Here is a 13833-nt window from a genome sequence, read left to right as displayed (position 1 = left end):
GATTTGAATGGGGGATGTTGCTTCCACCACCACCACTACCAATGCGTGCAACTTTCCGAGGAAGAATTAATGAGTTGGAAATTATTCCTGCAACTTTTGCAAAAAATCGGGCTTCGGAGACCGACGGCACGTGCCCAAGAAGCAGAACTTGGGATTGTGTAGAACAATTGGCGAAAAGGGCTGGAAGAAGAGAAGATCCTACAATAACTAATAGAGCTTCCAGCTTCCTAAGCAGTCTATCTTGCTTAAGGGATAGGTCGGTGTGGGCGTTTCCCGTTGGCGGCTGCTCAGCTCATTCCCGACTTGTTCTTTCCAACTGCAAAGCGCAAGAATGCCGATCGAAGGGAAAGTTATTTTCCCCACCGTTATCTTGTTTCTGTTTCTCCGAATCAAGAGATCTATCTTCTCTTTCGTTATAAATCGTAATTTTAAAAAAAAATCCCCTTTTGTTGCCTTAGCTGCCCTTAAGCCAAGGCCAGCTATATCTCGGGGCATTGTGCAAAGGCTCCACCTAGGAAACCAATTCAAAACAGAAGAAATTCAAACAATTCACTTGGCAACTGTTGATACTGGATTCCCCCCCCCCCCCCAATCCAACCCACACTCCCACTCGGGGATGTGCGGAGACAGACAAAACTCGGCTTGGGAACTTTTTTTCAATCGATCAGAAGAGATTGAACACATCTTATCCAGTCCAACGCCTTCTTAAAAACCTACAGTTGATGAAGCACCTCCAATTTCTGGTGGCAAGCTGTTCCACTGGCGAATTGTCCTCCCTGCCAGGAAGTTCCTTCTTAATTCCAAGTTGCTTCCCTCCTTGCTCGGTTCCCGTCCGTTGCTCCTTGTCCTGCCTTCAGGTGCTTTGGGAAAGAAGTGGACCCCCTTCCCTTTGGGGCAGCCCCTCAAATATTAGGAAGGCTGCTGTCCCGTCCTCCTTTTCTCTAGGCTGGCCACACCCAAAGTCTGCAAATTCTGTTCTTCAGACGTTTTAAGTCTCCAGGCTTTTAATCATCTTGGTGGTTCTTCTGGCTAGGCAGAATTTCAGCTTGGGGCCCAAAGCAATTTGCCAAAGGTAGATATGGCCACAATCTCCGGCAGAGGCAGCGCCACGGAGCTACGGTTCAGGGTTGCTATGCCAGGAATGTGAGTAACCCCCCCCCCCCCGCTCTTCAAAACTCAAAAGGAAAGGGGGGGCAGACAAAAATTTTGTTTACTGAAACCAAAACTGGTTTAGGTGGTCTGCCTGGAGGGTCTGTGTGTTCCTGTAGGTACAAGGATTGAGAAATGCAGAGCAACCTTCTCCCCTCTTCTCACATTCAGCCCCACGAGTTCTCTTCACAAGATGACTGAAGCCTGACTAACCCACATTGAGGTCAACGTGTGCAAATCACCCAGGGCTTGGCAAGAACAATGGGGCTTTTTTTAGCCGCCTTGCGAACAACCAAGCAGAGAAAAATGCTAGGAATGAGCGCCGCCAGACCTACTGGGGCGAGAGAGGGAGGGAGTGGGGGGGGGAGAGTCTGCTAACCAGGATCAGGGGGGGTGTAAACCTGATTTAGCGAAGTCCTGAACAGGTTCGTTTAGTGCAACTCGCAAGACATCGTCCCCAGCCCTGAATCCTTGGCCCTCAAGGTTGCTCAGACGGCGGTGCCAGAGAACACGATGCGATTACAAAAATAACAAAAATAAAATAAAATAAAATGGGGAGTGGCACTCAAGATATCCTATGGACAATGGGAGCTAGAAACTTGATCTTTATTGGGTGAAAGGGAAGACTCTCCCCAAAGATGATCAGATCATCGTCTGCCCTTCTCTATATTCTTTTGTGGGGGGGAGGCTACAGAAGGATGGATGGAAGATGGCCCATTGCAAGCACACACACACACACACACACACACACACACACACACACACACACACACTGATTTGATGTCTTTGTCCAGGCAGCACGTCCGGCCTGAAAGTTATAAACTCCGACCTATCGTTGCTCAAGCAGAAATTAAGCCATCAAGGAAAGCCCCACAGACAGAGCACTGTGGCAGTCAGGCTCAGAGGACATTGGGCCCTTATCCTCTGTGAGGTCCGGAATCCTCTTCAACCGGAACCCCAGCCCCCCCCCCCCCAAGAGGGGAGAAAGACAAAGCAGGATTCAAAGGAAACGGCCTTCCCGTTTCTTGGTCTTGGCCATCCATCCCTTCTCGCTTGGAAAGTGGGGTAAAATCCACCTGAACCAACGTGGGAACCCTTTTCTAAGCCGCGCGGCTGAAATAAGGGTGAAGGCCAAACTAAGCAGAATTGAGTGAGATTCACCAGGAGAAAGCGGGAAGGAAGGAAGGAAGGAAGGAAGGAAGGAAGGAAGGAAGGAAGGAAGGAAGGAAGGAAGGAAGGAAGGAAGGAAGGAAGGAAGGAAGGAAGGAAGGATTAGAGGGGAGGAAAGGAAGGTAAGATTAGATGGGAAGAGGGGGGAAGGAAGGGAAAGGATTAAAGGGGAAGAGGGAAGGAAGGAAAGGAAGGGGAAGGGAGGAAAGGAAAGAAGGAAGGATTAGAGAAGAGGGAGAAGAAAGGAAGAGGGAGGGGAGGAAATCTTCCTTCAGCACAGGACAAGGGCCCCTTGTGCTTCCTGCCATCAAAAGCTTAATTGCTTGCAGATTGAAAAGTCTTGTTAGGAACGTAGGGATGGAGTCAGTGGCGCAGTTTCAAGGCAAGGCCAACACAAGAAGGGAGAGAACAGTTCGTGCTGTTTACAAGGCCAGCTGAGTTTCCTAGTCCTCATGCTCCTGAGTCACAGCAGGCCCCTCCAAAAAACCCTCCTCCTGCGGGAAAATCCGAAGGGGAAGGAGCTCCTTGGCCAAGAGAGGGACGCGGCTGCTTCGCTCCGCCGGCTGCCTGGCTTTTTCTGCCCAGCAACAGGGCCGGATGCAGCAAAGGCATTTCGCGGAAACCCCGCTATCTCGCCCACAGCGAGACTTCCTGTGCCTCGTCACGGAGCATCTGACGGTGCGCGGCGACCGCTCAGCGTGGGGGAGACTGGAATCCAACGTCGGATCAGAGGCAGCCTCGGACGGACCCAGCACAGGGACGCATCTTGAAACCAGGAGCAGGACAGGCCACTCAGAAATAGGGATTACCCAAGATGGGTTCTTTAAGGGCGATTCGACTGTGGGAGAGGCCCAGCTTTTAACTCTGGAGGCCCTGAGCAAGCCCTTCCAAGGAGCTCCAAATCCTGGCTTAACTAGGGTTTGTAGAATAAGCCACCGATGGCTGGGATCCTTGCACACCACTGAGAGAGAGACAGAAAACCCAGAGCTCTGGGTACAATGAACAACTGAGTGGTGCGGCAAGGAAAGGCCCATGGGGGTTTTAAAAAATTGGCTTCAGTTGCAACCTCCAATTGATTGCCTAAATTTGTTCTGGGCCCTCAAGAAGAAACCATCCACCCTTTGGACACGGAATGCCCCATCCGGCCTCTGCGCTGGGTCCCTGGCTGAGCATGTTGAAGAGTTGAAGAGACAGAGAGAGATAGAGAGAGACAGAGAGAGTGAGAGATACAGAGAAAGAGACAGAGAGAAAGAGACAGAGATACAGAGAAAGAGAGAGAGACAGAGAGAGATACACAGAGAATCAATCAAAGACAGAGATAGAGACAGAGAAAGACAGATACAGAGAGAGCAAGACAGAGGGAGGAAGGAAGAGAGGGAGAGGGAGGGAGGATGGCAGGTGTACCCAGGTGTGCTTGAGTCCACTTCTCCACACCTGGTTGAACCGAGTGCTTGGCCAACCTCTGGGCTGACGAAGTGCTCGATAAAGGCTATGGTTCATTCAGGGTGGGGGAAGGATTATCCGGGGCAGGGACTCCCCAGTCTAAATCCAGCTTTGTTTTGTTCCCTACCCAACAACCACATTTCGGTTATCACCGCTGGCTTGACGGCCGCAGAAACAAACAGGGATCCTGAGATCCTCTCGTGTTTTTGAAAAGGAAGGCGGGAGTTTCCCTCCCATTGCCAAGAGCAAACCCAAATATTTGTGCATGGAGGAAACAGATTGTTCTGTGGGGCGGCGGTGAATCACTCCCCATTGGCCCAAAGGGCAGGTGACGTTTGTGGCAGCTGGCGCATGAGACGTTAACTTCCCCAACAGCCGTGCGGATTAGGGAAGGAAGGGGAGGCGGGGCGAGATTTAAGGAAGAAGCTGAAAAAAAACCCCAAAAAATAAAGGTTTAGGAAATAAGAGAGGGTAACGTCGGGGTGTTTGGGCTGAGGATGGCCATTTCAATTTCTACCCAACTTTTCAGATTATGGAAACTGACGATAGCAGATTCAGAGAGAGAGAGAGAGGAGGTGCTGGCACAGGAAGTAACCCACTTTCGCCAACGTCTCGTAATAAAAAAAAATCGACTAACGTACCAGTTTAAATCCAAGTTATTTACAAAGATAAGCCAGCCAATGAGAATCCCGTAGGATCCCTTAGGCAATCCAAGCGAAGGGCGTGCGAGCGACACAGAATAAATTGATTTGAAAACAAGCCCATTTGAGACACTGTGGGTCTCAAATCAGCCGGGCCTTCTTGGTGGAGGAAGTTTGTCTTAACTTTAAAAGCTCCTTTTCTGGAGAACAGGATGTAAAGTACACACACAAACACACACACACACATACACACACACAGAGGCATTAGAGGCATGACTGCTCTGTAAACTTTGGAAAGTTTAGAGACAACCAGGCAGACAACAAACACATTTTAAGAGGAGGGTCCCTGCAGCAGAGAGGAAATAAACCCCGCTCCCCAGGAATGTGGGTCCTTGGCTGGGAGGGGGAGGGAAAGCAACTCTTGCAGGAACCCCCCCACTCCACTCCCAATTCATCTCCAGGCTCAGTAGGTAGGCAGCCGTGGGAGGAGACCCCAAGGTTGCATTCCAGGCCTCACGTGGTCATTAAGTGGGAGGTGGGGGGTCCTTCTGCCTACGTGCAGAGGAAGAGGGCGTCAATTGCCAGGACGGGCTGAGCATTTTATGCCTGAACAGGCCGGGTGGGCAGACAGACACACACACACACACACACACACACACACACACACGCAGAGGTCAACCTGGCTGGCTGCAACCGGTCCCAGCCAGGCACAGCTTTTATCGCAGCCCCGGAGTTTAATTTGTCTCCACAGCTGTATTTTCAGTTCCATTCACAGCTTGTGGAGTGAAAACAGGACTGGGGCTGAAGGCGGCGCAAGCTGCTTCTTTCCTGCCTGGCACAATTGTTCGATTCGAGGGCATCTTGAATTTTTTACTGGCTGGCGTCACCTCACTGCATTTCTCTCTCGGGCTGCAAGGGGTCCTGGACCAAGACCCCTTGGTCTCTTCCCCCGCCCCAGACTTGGCAACTTTTAAGACCACCCTCGCATGACTCCGTGACCCTAGCTGTGGTTGGAAAGAAAGCCACTTGTATTTGAAAAGATGGGGAGATGGAGGGCACGGGCGTGTGGAAGGGGACCCACAGATTTTGTCAAAGGGAGGTTTTAAGCACATTATCCACTTTCAAGGGGTCTTCTCCCCATTTTGGTTCATGTATATTACAGGTATACGACTTACGACCGCCATTGAGCTCAGAATTGCTGCTGCTAAGGGAAACATTCATTAAGTGAGTTCCGTCCCCCCGTTGAGAACTTCCTTGCTGCGGTTGTTAAGGGAATCACCGCGGCCGTTAAGCTGGTAACAGCGTTGTTAAGTGAATCTGCCTTCCCCACTTGGTTGTCAAAAGGTCGCAGAAAGGGGACACTCTTGCAACTGTCACAAATACGAAGCAGTTGCCAAACATCCAAATTTTGAACATGGAGATGGTTAAGTGTGAAAAACCGAATTCGCTTCTTCCAGTGCTGTTGTTAACTTCAAACGGTTGTAAGTCAAGGACCAGCTGTGTTTATATTCTAGGCACCCAGGGTTTCCGTCATGCAGAATTATTGGCCGATTAAGCAAGACAAACACACACACACACACACACAAACGCACTTGCTCTCTCTGCATGGACAAGTCCAAGCCAGTGATCATCTTTCAAAAGATGGATCCCCCCCCCCCGCCGCGCCCCCGTCAAGGAGGAAGCGCCCAACGGACGGGTCCTGTCCGTGTGCCAAAACAGACGGACCAGCTGCCCGAGACGCAGCCAGCTGTGGGGCAGCAGAGGGAGGGCCTGTGGGAGAACAGATGGCAGGGAAGCACAAAAGCAGGCTCGGCTCCCTCGGACCCACAACTGAAACCTGGTTTCAGCATCTTCGCCTTTCCGAGAAATAAAAAACTCCACTCTTTCGGTTCACGGGGAAAAAACTCGCCCGGTTTTTTTTTGCACCTCTCTCCCAACGCCCGTCATGGGAGCCAAAGCGGGGAAGAAACTCGCATGAAACTGAGGGAAAAAAAACCCACTCGGGGGAGCAGGAAGTGTAACCAAGCTGGGAACTTTTGAAACGTCGCATTTCCTGAATCACAGGAAACAAGAGGGCTAGAAAGGGGGGGTGGGGGGAATAGGTGTGAAAACTCAAGTTTTGCCCTGGATGTAATGGAGGCAGGGAACCTTCGCACCCCTGCTGACTCAGGGCCAATCCCGGGCGTGGGGCAAAGCGTATGGTTCTCTGCCACCCCGACCTTTCTTTGCATTCTGGGGGGGGCTGCCCCTTTTGGAGAGCTCGGCTCCTCCTGACCTCTGGCCGGGTGATGGCAAGGAACGATCATGGCAACTGTGCCCCGTTCACACTTTTTGAGCACTCCAAACCGTTGCCATCTTGAGCCGCCGGCGAGTTTCCTGCAGCGTCACGGTGCCCGCAATGTGGCCGGGTCCTCTCCCCTCTCCCTAGCAGGGGCCTCCTGGGTCTGACTGATAAGCTTCCTTGAGAGGGTTCCCCGTGTTGTTGTCTTCCCATGTTGCCTGAAAACTTCTAAGAAAAAGGCGTCCTCCTAATTCCTGTAAATTCGAGGAAAAGCCGAGAAGTTGATTCGTTCAAACTAACCGTCCGATTCCAGAAGGAACGACGTTCTGTTCAACCCCATGGGGGACGAAGACCATGAAGGGCGCCATCTTTTTTTTTAATTGCATCAAACAAAACAAGTCCGATCTCGACAACCGGCCTGGAGAAGAGTGGCTCCTCGGCCAGGCCCACTCGTAGTTGCTACAATCCCTAGGATGCTTGCGGGAGTTTTGTAAATTACTATCTGCCTCCCACATCACCACTCTTGTCCTTATTTGGCCAACTCCCACTCGGTGGGAGACATGGAAAGGATGGGCAGAGATGAGCCAAGGACCTCCTGTGCTAAGGGACCTTTCAGTCGGGGTTAGGTGTCAATTTGGAGCCTATTAAAACATCGCAATTGCCAGCCTTTCATCCCAGTATTTAAGTAGCCCAACTAAATTCTCCTTAAGTTTTTCAGGCTTTCTCTACAGAGGTTGAAAGCGGACTCCGTCTGACACAAAACAACTTTCTGTGAATTAAAAGGGATTTAATGCGCGATTGTGGAATGACGTGTTCTTGTTTTTTAAACGCATAAACACAAAACAGTTTTATCCTCCGGCTTCATTCTGCGGAGATGTTTTTTTTCTTTAAATTCAGATGCGTTGGGAGTTCATTTCTTAGAATTCAGACTAATGTCCCCTCCGAACAGACCCGAACAGTGGCAAAAATGTGGTCTAAAACGGCTTTCCTCCCCCTCATCTTTGCGGAGAAAATCCCATCTCCTTGTAAGAGTTTCACAGCCGTTTTCAGATTTTTTCCCACTAAAGGGAAATACACAACAAGGAAACTGCGGGGGCCTTTGCGATTCAAGGACAAGGTGCATAGATAACCCTATCAGAACTTCATGGGCCCGCACTGCCTTCCCCCCCCCCGTCTCCAATTTCAAAAGCAAAATAGAAAGAAAACAACCAGACAAAAGACTGCTTGTTCAGCAAGGACTTTAACCCCGGATAATTGCAAATTCTTCCGTCCAGTCTCAGATCAGGAAGAATCAGTTTGCTCAAGGAAGGAAAACTTTTTTCTCCGTGGGAAGAAACACTAAAATAACCACTATAAAAGAAGTTTTATTTCTCTCTCTCTCAGAGGAGAATGAATCCAAAACTTGGCGTCTTTTCAAGCTATGTTTGGGAGGGACCAAGAGAGGAGAGTTTCGGTTCTCAGCAAAGTTCAAATATCACTTCTGGTGATAAAGGCAACTGGACTGGGCTCACCCCGGGGCACTTTGCCCCCGGTCAACTGTGAAAACTTTTTATGAATTTATGACATGATATTGGGGATATGTGGAAAGGACACAGGGCAAGGCCACAGGAATGGCCCAAGGTGGCTGATAAAGGCTGTTTTTATGGCTTCCTGTCAGCCAAAGATGGCTCACATATGGTTTAAGCAGAGAATAGATTCTGCTCATCGATTTCCTTCATTGGATCCATCGGTTGCCCTGAATTATCTCTCCCTGGGGATCCTGCCCCCCACATGGGATCGCTTGGATGAAGGATCCGGCGACAAGGAGATCCCAGGTCTCGAAAGAAAAAGAAAGAAGAAAGTAAGTTGCTTTCAGGAACTTCTTAAACAGATGTGCAGATTTCCAAGGAAGATTTAAAAAAAAACCAGAGGAAGCTGTCAGGATCTGACCATATTGAAAGTTTGGGGAAGGGATGCGGTGGGAGGCAGTGGAAGCCCCCGGTCACCGGAAAAGCAGCAGCACAGGAAAAGCAGCAGCACAACTCCAAGAAAACAGCCAAGATTCATTTCCCAACCTCCCAGCAAGTCCTGCCTGTTAATTATAAACAGAAAAACAGATTTCGGGGCCACCCAAAGCATCTTCTCTTTTGAGACTTAAATAGGATTGAAGAATGGGGTCTCTGCCCACAAGACCCTTTTGCAAACCTTCAAAGGCTCAGTCAGACTTTCTGGGCTGGTTTTTTTTTTTTTCCTTTTAAAGACGTGACGGGTCACTCAGTGAAGAGTTCTTATCTCTAAGAATGCAAAGGCAGCTGAAGGTCACATCCTAATCGCTTCGCTATTTGGGAAAAGGCTTAGAAGTCACAGGGGGAGCTTACTCATCGCTTCCTGGAAAGGAAACCACCCACCCACCCCGCCCTCAAAGAACATTTGCCCTACAAAACATCTGGACGCTGCTGGCAACTTCCAGCTAGGAGCCAGACAGAAGGAGAAAAAGCCAACTGTTTTCTTTACTTCTGTCCCAGTAGGCAAAGAAAAGGGCGAACATTGCTGGAAGCTCAGGGTGGGGGGAAACTACCAAATCATGACAGGTTATAACTTTTGGGGCCTGGTGCTTCACCCCATGCGCCATTTGTGAACTTGGCACCTTAGGGGAAGGCAACAGCCCTTGTGGCTGGTCAGTGAGGATTTTGTGAACTGTGCGACTAGCCGAGGAAGCGGGGCTGTAGGATGATGCAAAAAAGGATACTGCAGAGGAAGAGCAAAGGAGGAACTGGCAAACACACACACACACAGAGGGATGAATTAGCACGGCTCCTTCTGAATGGCTCTTGGGAGAGGAACTTCGAGCAGATAAACTTCCACCATTTGACAATGGAGTCTGCTAGATCTGGAAGGCCAGTTCCCCGAAACAGCTGGCCAACACAGGCCCCATTTCTGCTTTTGACTTCTGCTATCAGAAAGAAAGCAGGGGGGACTTGCTAAAATAAAAACATGCCAATCAGCAATCCTCAAAACAAATCGAATGCTGGATTAAAGTTTCGGGGAAAGGGGGGGGGGGAGGTAAGGAATAATGAATCCCACCTGGAAATCCTAACCCAGACTAAAGCTAAGGGGGGGGGGAACCGATTCCAGCAGGGAGGTTTCCCACTCTGGAGGCAGCTGTGCTGGAGGACTGGCTGACTGCCCCCCCCCCTTTTCCTTTCCCTTCCCTGGGATAAAAGCTTCTCTTTCATTTATTTATTTGCAAGGCCTCTTATTACAGGAAAAGCCACCAGCGATGACTTCACCAGACAAGAATGGCCTTAAACATTTGCCCAGCTATTGGGAGGGGGGGGTGTTTTTCCCCTCCCTCCGTGCCTTTCAGGAACAGAAAAGTAGAAAGCAGCTGTGCTAAAGCCGCCATGGAAAAGACAGGGGGATCCTTTATGAATTGTCTCGAACCCCGGATCAAGGGGGCAAGAAAGGGAAATGGGGGGGGGGGGAGAAACAGCCTGGGCTTCAGACAGAAGAAGGCTGGGCTCAGCCATCTGCTGGGGTTTCAGACCCTCCCCACCATGGGAGCTCTTAAAAGCCAGAGGGGCCAGGAAGTGGAGTTTCACAGCTTTCCATTACAAAACAACAACACGGGTTTTCTAAGTTCATTATCATTATCGCCCTCGCTTTCGAGAACAATTCTAACAAGGGCATTGCTGGAGGTTTTGGGACCAGAGCCCAGGAAATGGAAGAGGCCACCCACATGGTTCCCAGAGAGCTTCGACAAAGGAGCCAGCCTCCCCACCCACCCCCAAACCATGTGTTTTCCCCAATAAAAGGAATGGGAATTCATCAGGATAAACAACACTGGCTCCACCCCGTCTCTCTATTTCGGATCTGCTCTAGGAAATCCAGAGAAGTGGGGATTTTAAGCAGGTTGATTTCATTAGTGCCCAAGCCCCAATTTTCATCGGCTTTAATTAAATTGTGGGGAGAGGAAAAAAGGAACCTGTGAAGTTAACAACAACAACAACACTTAATTAAACTTCATTTTCAGAGATTAAGGAGGGAGGGTGGGTATTTTAACAGCAAACCTCCGTTCAGGGACCGGTTTATGAAACAGAAAATATTGTTCAGATTCTTTGGGGGGCTAACAATGTTTTCAACAATCAATTGCTGGTTGTCTTCTTCAGTGACTCACTTTGCCCTGTGTCACCAAATCATTGAAGTCTCATTCGAAAGCAGTTTGGCTTTACTGCAGCTGGTCCTGAATGATTTGTTCTTTCTGAAGTTTTAACATTTTTCCCCTCGTCCTAAAACAACACATCAGTCCTTCCCCCTTCGGTTTTGCTGACTGCCATTGAAGTGGGGGTTTTTTCCACCCCTCTCCTTTCCATTTAGACCTTGAGAGCTGACTCTTCCGCAGTGAACTGGGCGTGTGAGCCCATGAAAAAGCAGAAAGGGGAAATGGTTATGGTGTCGGTGCTGCTGGAGTTCCTTAATCTGGTTTCCTCCTATTCGTGAGGGTGAATGCCGCCCTTGATCGCTCCAGGTAAATCTTTCTGAGCTGCAGAGCAAGCAATCTTTTATTTTTTTTTGCCTAAAAGCTGAACCAATTTGCATCCTCCCTAGGGACTGGCAATTCTGCCATCTGCTTTGCTGGAAGTATATATGACCTTTGCCCAAAAAAACGTCACCGCATCACACCCATCAGTCATTTCCAGAACACCCATCTACTTATTGCAAAACTGACAAATTTATAAATATCAGAGTAAAGGAAAAGGCACCGGGGTCTGTCAGTTACACCAAGGAGCAGTACAAGCTGGAGGGGAAGTGGGCTGTGTGCGTGTGGAATACTTCAAAGAACCTGACTGGATTTAAGAATCTACCAATACGTGAACTTTTTATGGCCAATTCCCAAAAGAACATTTGCGATATTCAGACAAATACATTCCTCTGCTTCATCAAAGCAGGACGTTCTAAGGAGACAGGGGAAGCCTGCCCTATATATATATATATAACATTACCAACAACTTGAAGGGTTAAATTAATTTAATTCAGAGGAACATTCAAGCACATATATTAAACACTCGGTTGCTACGTTGCAAAACAGCGATTCTGCCTGGGAGGAATGTGGGCAGGCAGGGTACGAATTAGTAAGGCCTCCATGTTGCTGGCTATTTATTGAGTTTATTGAGGTCAAGGATTTCAGAATAAACCTCTCTCTGGCTTTCTCTACCTGCAACTCTTCCCTATCACAAAAAGAGAAGTTAACCCAGTAGCCCAGCAGCCAAGTGGGGGGTGACAAGAGAACTCCCGTGGTTTGGGACGGCTTCTCCTGATCTGCCAGAAGGAACCACAGGCTCAGGGTCCTTATTAAAATAGAACAGGTTCCCTCTGGGTTCTCACCAGAGAGACATTCACAGATACTGGGGTTCGAGTCAAAATGGGGTCAGACAGGAGGGGAGAGGACAGGCCAACACCATTGCAGGTCTCCCTTGCAATCGTGTGAAAATGGGGAAACTCCGGCACTGCCTGTTTGGTTGGACAAGAAAACCCCAGTTGAGACACACACACACACACTCGCAGGGCACCAGCATTTGTAAACAGAGCTTTGGAGAAGTGCCATTTTGCATATTTCTAAGGAAAGGGAGGGGACTTTGCATACTCTGCCATTAAACCCCCCCACAAGGCATTGCAATAGGCTGGTTCTGTTATTTCCCTATGTAAAATACTTCCCTAGAAAAACTCTTTTGAGTTTTTCTTCCTCAGCCACATTTCTGGGGCAAACAAAAGGGGGCAGCTGAACTTGTGTGGAATGTTGTTAATTTCCTTGCACATCCCTGCCATTGCCTTTTTAACCAGCTTCAAGTGCTCGCAGAACAGCCGTTTGGAAACAATGAGGTGCAAGTCGCAGGTCGGACCCTAGCCAGAATTTAGACCACCCTGAATGAAGAAAGAAGGCTTCGTTCCATATCCCCAAAGCTGGCTACTTCTATTCTTAAGAGCGCATCTCCAGCCCTGCCTCTCCATCCCCACCGAAGGGAAGCCAGGCCTAGGTTTTAAGCCTGGTCTACCAACGAATCCGCCTGGCAACATTAAAGGGGGAGGAAAGGAAGAACAAGGGGCGATCATTCAGCCACAAAAACGAAAACAAACACTTCGGGTTTCTGTATTAACAGAAAGGCCTCCTCACCTGGCGAGAATCACTGAAGGTTTTTTTTTATTAAGACGGTTTATGTAAACAAAGCAGATTTTCCAGCACCTCGCCAAGAGGGGTGTCCAAAACCCTGGCCACTTTAAGACTTGTGGACTTCAACTCCCAGAATCCCCCAGGTATTTGAAGTCCTACGGTTATTAAAGTGGCTATGGTTGAATACTCCTGGCCTAGACTGATGCGCAGGGAAAACTAAAAGCAATTCTAGACTGTAAATTAAAACTCCTGCTCCTGTGAACTGAAGCCATTCTCCTGAATAAAAGGGGGGGGGGGAATCAAAGAAAACTCAGCTTATGAACTGTTTCATCCTCAAGGGTTTTAGAAAAGGCCATCAGGCATCCAGGAAGCTGCCCAGATTAGAATGTGTGTGTGTGTGTGTGATCTCACACTGCTAATTCACGCATGTTATTTTGCTTTCTTACAGGATAAATGACATTCATGTGCAAGTTTAGCTCTTTTTTAAAAAAAAAGCATCCTTTAAGATCAACGCGGGCATCAAAAAAAAAAGAAGTAAAGCAGAGCAATGGAAAACCCCAAAGGGCTCCTTTTTCTTCCCAAGAGGGAGGAAGGAAAGGAGGAGTCTTAAGCTGTCCAGTACAGTCACATGGATAAACTTGTTGACTTGGATGAGGAGGGTTTTCTGAAATGCCCAGGATATGCAGATGGGGCTGTGTGTGGAAACCAATCAGAGTCCAATCAAATCCAAACTGATCACGTTTTAAGAAAAAAACCAAAACCTCTTCACAATCGTTCTCAAAAGATAAAAAGCTGCTTCAAGGGTGAACGCATTCTGCAGGCTTCGTCGGTCCCAGGTGAAGTTTATCACGGTTGCGGGCTGAGCTCCACTGCAGGGAGCAGCTAAGTGTGTAAAGGGGTGGGTGGGGGAGGCGCTTAATGGCAGTGTAACGCTTTCAAAAGGAGGGCAGTGGAAAGAAAGATGAAAAAATGGAGGGAAAAAAATAACAGCCAGCCCTTTA

This window comes from Thamnophis sirtalis, unplaced genomic scaffold, assembly GCF_051295495.1.
Source record: "Thamnophis sirtalis isolate CommonGarterSnake01/CBP01778 unplaced genomic scaffold, rThaSir2_p1.2 scaffold_2, whole genome shotgun sequence".
Taxonomy (NCBI): domain Eukaryota; kingdom Metazoa; phylum Chordata; class Lepidosauria; order Squamata; family Natricidae; genus Thamnophis; species Thamnophis sirtalis.
The sequence above is the reverse complement of the archived record's forward strand: the minus strand, read 5'-3'. Positions refer to the sequence as shown.